The sequence below is a fragment of the Trichosurus vulpecula genome, chromosome 3, assembly GCF_011100635.1.
Source record: "Trichosurus vulpecula isolate mTriVul1 chromosome 3, mTriVul1.pri, whole genome shotgun sequence".
In the NCBI taxonomy this organism is placed as follows: domain Eukaryota; kingdom Metazoa; phylum Chordata; class Mammalia; order Diprotodontia; family Phalangeridae; genus Trichosurus; species Trichosurus vulpecula.
The window spans coordinates 245,684,171-245,691,681 of record NC_050575.1 but is presented as its reverse complement, the minus strand read 5'-3'; the positions used below and the strand labels follow the sequence as shown (position 1 = coordinate 245,691,681).

Below are 7,511 nucleotides of genomic sequence, written 5' to 3'. Positions count from 1 at the left end.
CACAAAGTTTAATTGGTTCCCTTTTCCCCAATGATGCATTCAACACATTATATCCTACATTATCTCTCTATTTCTTTTAGCTGTATCTATTTCCTGATTTGTCTCACATAAAATTATGTGTGGTAATAAATGCTTTGTGACACATGTGTTAATTAATAGAGAGGGGTTACAATGGGCAAAATCAATGAATATATTGGAATGTACATAGCTAAACAGAACAGAAATTTGAAACTCAGTCCTAAATATCTAATGTTTCATGCTAGTTTGAGGGACTCTGAGCTGTAATGATGAACATGTTATGATTTTGGTCTTCTTATTAATGAATCTTATATGATACTTATTAATAGAGAGATCCAAAATATAAGAATCGAGACCCAAATCTACAGAATCATAATCATTCAAGATTTTGATGGTGTAGTGTGACAAACACTTAATGAAGATTCTAGTCGCTGGAGGGAGGGGCAGTATAAGGCCACTGACCAGAGGAAGGTCACATTCTCTTGACCACCTTTGTGGGAGATGAAAGGCATAGTATGAGATCAATGGCCCATCACAAAGTCTAAATGTGGGAACTAGATTCTCACCTTACCTGACAGCATCAACTACTGGTCAAAATGAGATCGTAAGATCATAGGTCTAAGGTAGGTAGGGACTTCAAAGGCCATTTATTCCAACCCTGTTATTTTATAGATGAAAGAACTGAGGCTGAAAGAAATTATGTAACTTGCTACATTTATTCAGATAGCAAATAGCAGAGCTATAATTTGAATCTACAGCCCCTGATTCCAAATCCCACATTTCTTCCTATACATGTCCTTGGTTATTTTTAGATTTCTTCTCTCATTTTAACATTGGTAATATGATATCACTTACTTACCAGTATCATACATCTTTCAGTTGCTCTTTAGGTCACTTATAATCGTGATTATTCAGATATTCTTTTATCTCATGGTCCATGAGCAAAAGTAACAAAATTAATTGTGTATAACACTGATGAAACTTCAGCTCTAATGGGCCACAGATGCCAAAAATAAGAGAACCAATACATTTGTTGAATTACTGAAATAAACTCAACTATAGTGAAAGAAATGGAATAGAGCTGATTTTTTTTCAGAAAAAATATTTATTTGTTGAAAAGTATACTTTTCTTCTTGATTAAACTATTTCAGAAGATTAAAAAAACTGTCTGAATGCAAATCAATTCTTAAAATTCTCTGCTACTCTAAAGAGTGGGAGATACATCCAACACTTGAGTCTTATCACTTTCATTATATAAAGGAAAATGCATAGGTGAAAGAAACCAATGCTGAGACTTCAAAGTTCCTGTAGTTTTTTTTTTCTAATATCAAGTTAATCAAGAATTAATTGGGAATAGACTCCAACAGGAACCCCATCCACTACATGTAATGGTAATACAATTTGAAGGTCTTCCCATCCATTAATAGGCCTATGTGACCCATCCGAGTCACATGGAAGTCTGAGTAACATGAGCCTGTGGTGGGAGGAGCTTGCTGAGTGGGTGGAGCAGGAAGTTGGTATGGGTCAGAGCTGGGAGAGAGATGGTGGGAGTTGCAGGTTGAAGAGAGAAGAGGCAGTCAGAGAAAGGAGCAGCTAGCATGGGTGAGAGAGGGGCATTTTTGTCAAAGGGAGCTTGGTTTGTGGGAATGCCCAATGGAGGGAAGACTTAGGGATATTGATGCCCCCTACATTGATAATATGTATAGATTTCTTTGTTGCTATGATGGATTTGTCTTTCTGGCTTTGGGATTTGGCTTTCCAGTGTTTGAATAAATGTTTTGGTTCTGCTTTCAATGAAGATAGTCTGTTATACTTTGTGATTCAGAACTACATTGGCGTATTCATGGAAGCTATAGCTGCTATACCACACTATACCCTACCCAATACATCTGGTCTGAGACCTATTCAATAATGAAGGCTCTCAGGGTCCTCTCTGGAGATGGTCTGTGTAAAAAGAAAAAAAATCTACTTGAACTATATTTAGAAGCAATTAAAATCTTGTTTTTAAACATATTTTGTGTTGGTTCTCTTAGTCCAGCTAAAGTCTGGAATTCCAGATAGATAGAGATTATGCGTATTGGGAAATATAGAAAAGCCCCATAGTCAGATCATCATTTTCTTTCCATTTTGATAAGGCAGTATCCCCTTGTCTGGCAAGGCTGCTCTCAATAGAAATCCATCATCTTCCTTGAAAATGTGCTTCAGTTTGCTCCAAAGTCTTTCCCTTTGCTTCAGGAAAACAGTATAATGTGAAAATTACACTGAGCAAGCAGAAAGTAGAGAAACAGTAGAAAGTTCCATATGGAGTCAGAAAAACCATGAGGCTGCTAATTTCTTTAACAAGAAGGACCACAATCCAGCTGGTAAGAACACAGACTCCACTGGCCACACTTTTGATTTGGACTTGGAATACTTCTGACACCTGCAGCCAGGCAATGGGACATGAGGTTAAGGAAAAGTCTGTGAGGAAGAATATCATGCTAAAATGCCATTAACCACAGCAATCCAACATTTTCTCCTACCAACTCTAGATTGAAATATGTGAGGAGGCCAGGTTGTAAAGAGTTGTTAAGAATCTGAAGAGTAATTTTAAAGTAGATGTCAAACATTACACAACTTAGAGCCATAATAATACCTGAAAACAACAGAAGTAACTTCCAGTCAGCACTGTCTATAACAAGAGTAGCTACAGCCTGAAGACCACCCGTAGGATGCCCACAATTACTGAAGTAAGTCTACTCTCCTTAAAATTGGCCTCTTCAAAAATGATCTCTATTTAGAACATCATTGCACTGATCCCTGAGAATTATTGAAAACCCATTAGAAACATATCAATAAGAAATGACTTGTGAGTTGTTGGATTCTTCAACCTTGCTGGTTGAAATCTCCGGTCCATATGCCTACATTTCTTTTGTTCCACCTCTTGTTTCCGATTTAACCAACAAATAAAATTTCATTTTGGCCATTGTTTCCTGCTTCCAAAGCTTGGTCATCAGTAACTTTGGGATTTCTGGCCTGAAGCACATGAGCAGCAGAATGAAATAAAAGTAGATACAGCCCAGTGCATATCCCAGTGATATCAATCAGCTACATGCATGAGCCAAGTGGTTTGTGGATTTCTGGGTAGGATACTTAAGCTATATATACTGGGACAACAAAAGAAGTAAATCTACTCAGTAGCATAGTCAGAATATGACCCCCATAAAGCATTTATATATTCTAAGCCCCAACCACCATGGTGAAGCCACCTACAAGAAATACTGTGTAGAGCATCCAACCTTGTCTAGCAGTCAACCAACTAGAAGACCTACAGTAGGACCCAGAGCCACTTTGGGGCTATAGCTCCCTTGCTTAGGACTCTGTGCCCACATCCAACTAGCAGCAGCTGTGTTGCCTCAAATTTCAAGGCACCTACACAGCTGCAGCTTCCTGCAGCTGTTAATTCAAGTTACAGAATAAAATTGTAAATTTAAATGATTTAATTCAGAATAGCTAGAGTTTGCGAATTCTGAAAAGTTGCTGTTATCATCTATCCACCAATTGGGCAAATTCCTCAATGTAATGGGGACTTATTTAAAACATGCCTAGATCTAACACGGAGATGCACCTGTCTTCTGATAGGAGACACCCTGTAATTTCCTGCCATGTGAAGGGGAGTAGCTGCCTTTAATTTACTGTGTAGCTAGAACAGGCTGCATCTTTAAAAGTATGAGACTGGGACAGTGTCACTATCTCTTGCATGCACTCTCATTCTGTTTGTGTTCAGAAGGTGAAGATGACACACAGTTCATCCATAGCACAGGTGCTATAAATGAATTGGGAAGGGGGACTACCACTCCCCCCACATTTTTTTTTCTTTTGGGCCCTTTGGCTTAGGGTTTTTCTGCTTTTGTTTGGTTTCCTTTATCTTCACTTTCAGGTGTGGGCAGTAATCCCCACTGGACCCAGGAGTTTGAGTCATGACAACTGTGGATCCAGGATTCCAAGCAGGAATCCAGGTAGGTAGCTGGTTGTAACTAACCAGCCAAATTGCCTTCCCTTTGCCGAAGCATGTGGTCATTCAATGGGGATGTGAGACAATAAGCCCCATGTAATGGAGGAACAAGTTTGTATATTTATTGTTACATCTTTGAAGTAAATATTCCTTTGCAAAAGATAATGTGACTGTTAGTGGTTACATGTAACTGGGAGGCAGGGAATCCACCTAAACTTGGGGGAACACAATTGTGGGGACTAGAGCCATTGGGAGAGAGGCTAGACTCACTGAAACCCCTTAAGCCCCAAACCCCTGAAGCAGAACAGAGAACCCATGGGGAGAGGCAAAACGTAACATATCTGGTCTTTGGAAGTAGTAGCCAGGATTGTTTCTCTATTATTTTTCAGGCTCCATTGAGTCTTACAGAATTTTTTCCACTCTTTGAATTAATCCCAGAGTCCTATGAAGATTTTTGTTTTACTAACAGAATTTCAAGAACTTATTTTTTTTTTAATTTCAGGAAAGGAGGATATTTGAGACATAAGGGATAGCATGACAAAAGACACTGAGGTGGGCCTGAACAGGATGTGTTTGGGGAGATTGAGAACCAGTTTGCCTAGAATATGGAGTACAGCAAGAGTAATATAAGCTTGTAAAAATAAGGTGACAAAAGGTGGTGGCAGATTTTTTCATTCAAGAATAGAGAATTAGAAATACATACCAGATTCAATATTAAAATTTTTTGAAAAGGAGAAATATGGCCTGATCTATACACAAGAAAACTATTCTGGAAAAAAAAAAGAAGAGAAGGAGGAGCAGGAAGGAGGAAGAGAAGGAAGAGGAAGAGGAGAAGACAGGAAAAAGAGGAAAAGGAGAAGAGAGAGAAGAAGAAAATGATGATGATGATGAAGGCCAGAAGAACTTCTAGGAAAACCAACTGAGGGGTAATGAAGACTTAAACAAGATGGTGACACTGGGAATGGAGAGAAAAGGACAAATATGAGAGAACCAGTTATTTTAAAATGATGGAATTCAGTAATTGATTTGACACGAGAGTTGAAACAAGAAAGAAGAGTTGAAGATAGCTTACATTTGTGAATTTAGGAGATTCTTTGATGCCGTTAGTAGAAATATAAAGTTATAATCCAGTTCATTCAGTTCCTAATGCAATGACATGAGAGAGTAGGCAATCAATGGAATTGATCAGTAAATATTGTCAGGGAAAACTAACTAGATTTTACTCTCCTTTCCTCTTTGGTTATTGTCTTCTTCTCTCTCTCCACACCCCCAACTGACTTCACTTGGTTCAAAGCATGGATGAGCACACAATGTGATCCTTTCACCTGGTAGCCCACTGGGAATGGCTCTAGTCCCTACACCTATTAATAATGTGTTTGACTCAGAGAATACCTAAAGCCTAAATTCACGAATTTCTCTCCAATTCCATATCCAGCTACAGCTCCATTAGAGCTATGTGTTGGGGTTAGGTTTGTCCAGGAATATAGGGTGTTCTTTAGTGATGGCTGTTTTTCTTGCCAGAAGTGTGATGGTCTGGCTGAATGGGGGAAATTGTTGATCATTTCTTGGGGGAAAAGTTGCTGTTTAGTGTTCTAAAAAGATTTTATGAAAAGTTAAAAAAAAGTCCCTTCTATTTCTACTGTGCATAAATCACTAGCTGTGTTCCACATTGTTTCCTTTGTAATGAGTGACTTATATGAAGAATGGGTTTAATAACACTTTTTATTTCTACTGTGGTTGAGTCCTGGGAATGGGTCCTCATCTTGGGACCTACATCACTGGAATGAAGAAAATGTGCAAAATAAATTTTAAAGACTCTCAATGTGACCTATTCTTTTCTAGGCTCTTCTCACCTTTTACCAGGAAAATGGAATGGCTTCTGTAAGCATGAACCTTTTATATATGTTTGTATGTGTATGTGTGTATACATACACATGTGCGTGTATGTATGTACGTATACACACATACACATATACATATGCACACATTCATATATCTGTCTATACTTTTTTTTTCTTGTAGGAAATAACTGGTAGAATATTTGTTTGTTATTTGTTTGATGGCATTGGAACAGCCAACTGACAGGTCCTGTGCTACACTGGCATACCCCCTGTATCAAAAAATGGCAGGAAGCTTTTGCTAGCATATCTGATAGCCTCCCTTTATTGAATTTGTGAGAGTACATGGATGAAAGTCACATAAGATGGGAAGGCAGTGGAATGTTGCGATCTGCATCATAAGAAGGAATGTCTTAATTAAATCACCACAGATTTGTTTGAGTATTAAAATACTACTTCTTAGTTTATTCAATTGTTTGTACTATAGAGATGCACATTATACATTGCACTTTTTTCCTGTTACCTTCAAATTCTACTTCTTATCTTTTTTATGCACATATTTTCCCTTGCTAGTCATACTTCTAAATTTCACTGTGGCATGGGAGTGACTCTATTTCTAGAAAATACAAATGCTGACAAATTCCATGAAACTGGAAGTCCTGAGTATAAATGCAGTGTATGTCTCTCAGTTGAGGAACAACCCCAGTAAGAGCAGAGAGGTCACACCCAACAGGCAACCACAAGTCTCAGTCACAGGAGTTCTCAAAGATAGTCTTCTAAGGTTGCACTCTGAATCAATGAAGAGTGTATCCACACTAATGAAATAATGGATCTTTGAAGGACTGAAATAACTACATAAACATATATTTTCTTCCTGAGCCCCTTAAAGACATGGAGAATAATTTATGCCTAATGACATAGGAATTAAACCTGGAAGAAAATTTCAAGTTTGTACAGTACTCTTTGTACTTTGTACCCTGTTCTTTGTACTATCAATATATCTCTCACATTGTAGGTACTGCATAAATGTTTGAATAAATTACCAAAAGAATTAATGAAGAATTATTTTATTCCACATTAAAAATAATTTAATCATTTTTAGAGTAGTTAATATTCATGAGATGATAAAATTCTTATTTTCAGAAGAAAATGAAAATGTACCCAAGGTACCAAATATGTTGGTAAATGTTTAAACCCCAAGTGCCAACCATGTTTCAGAAGTTAAATGCCAAATGGACAAGCTGTGATGGTTTGGGGTGGCTAAGGATGAGGATATTTAATAAGTAAGGGACAGCTGAAAGACTTCCCTACTAAATAAAATCTCTCTCCCATATAGTCTGGAATTAGAGATCTTTTGGAGGTAACACGACATTTTAAGTAACAATGTTACCTTGGAATGATTGTCTATTCATAACTTTAAATGTGAATTAATTCAGATTGTTTTCCCCAGGCATTAACTGAAAGAATGGAGATTTTGATAAGAAGGGTAGAAGGAAAAAGGTAATTGTTGAGCATGGAGATCTAGATAAAAGAAATAAATCTCTTTTCCAACCTTCTTTTTTCATTATTTTACACATAAGTTCTGTGAGGGCCACACAGGTTATAATAATAATTAAAAAAAAATAAAAATGAAAAAGCAACAAAAATTTTGAATATTTTCA

The 7,511-nt window shown here is 37.3% G+C and overlaps 1 pseudogene; it reads right to left on the bottom strand.

The window, feature by feature from the left end:
- Positions 1 to 2,197: 2,197 nt before the first annotated feature.
- Positions 2,198 to 3,291, bottom strand: LOC118842438 (annotated as a pseudogene).
- Between the last annotated feature and the right edge of the window lie 4,220 nt (positions 3,292 to 7,511).